This window comes from Echinops telfairi, unplaced genomic scaffold (assembly GCF_000313985.2).
Source record: "Echinops telfairi isolate 266 unplaced genomic scaffold, ASM31398v2 ScPeMD7_7465;HRSCAF=8503, whole genome shotgun sequence".
NCBI classification, from domain to species: Eukaryota; Metazoa; Chordata; class Mammalia; order Afrosoricida; family Tenrecidae; genus Echinops; species Echinops telfairi.
The window spans coordinates 313,422-314,645 of NW_022111365.1; positions in this window are offsets into that span (position 1 = coordinate 313,422).

Sequence of the window (1,224 nt, forward strand, 5' to 3'; positions counted from 1 at the left end):
TCTTTGATGCCTGATACGTGATCATATTGACACAGGGTGGTGTGCTTCTTCCATATGGGCTTTGTTGTTTCTGAGCTAGATGGCCACTTGCTTATCTTCAAGCCTTTAAGACCCCAGATGCTATATCTTTTGATAGCCGGGCACCATCAACTTTCTTCACCACATTTGCTTATGCACCCTCTTTGTCTTTCACGAACGTGTTGGGAAGGTGAATGTCATGGAATGCCTGGTTAATAGAACAAAGTGTTCTTGGGTTGAGGGAGTACTTGAATAGAGGCCCAACATCCATCTGCTACTTTATACTAAACCTATAAATATATGTACATAAATCTATTTCCTCAGTATATATTTACATATGTACATGCCTGTATTTAGGCCGCTACAAATGCCCTTTGCCTCCTAGTTCTTTCCTCTCTTTCCTTTTACTTTCCTCTTGTCCCACTATCATGTTGATCCTTCATTTGGGTTTCAGTAATTCCACTCCACTCAGTTACATTGCCCTTGATCAAGCCCTACCAGGCCTCCAAACACTCCTTGCCATGGATTTTAGATAATTTCTTGTTCCCTTGCCCTGGGTTTGTTAACAACAACCTCCTTTCCCCTACCTCCCCTTCTCCCATGTACCCCCGGAACTTCCCATCAGTCCCATTGCTTTCCCCTCCAGATTGTTCATCCTGCCTATCTTATCTAGATTGACCTGCAGAAATGATAATATGCACAAAAAATAAGACAGAGCAAAACAAAGCAACAACAACAACAGAAAAAAAACCGACAAAAAAAGCCTATAAATAGTTCAGGATCTGTTTGTTGACCTTTAAGAGTATTTTCTGGCTAAGTCTGATAAGGTGCCACACCCTGGACACAAAGACTATTTTTGGTATTCTCTGGGGACTTCGTTGCTCTGCTCCCCTTGATGTTCTCTTGCACACCTTTAGTATTTGCCTCGGTGTGGTGTGGTCAGATCAGGCATAATTCTGCACTGTATCTCCAGTGTTGTCCCCTGTGGCACTATTGGTCAGTTAGAGACATCATGTCTCATAGTGGCGCCAGCCCTATGGTCCTCTATGTGCATTAGCTGCTCTGAGCAGGAATATTGTCCTCAGGGCTTGGTGAATCAGGATGTGCTCCACTCTCTTCTTCCCCCTTCATTTGCTCCTGTGGGCTCTGATCAGACATGTCCTTCTCCCAGAGCTGTAGCTTCAGTGCTCTCCTCTGAAGTGAATT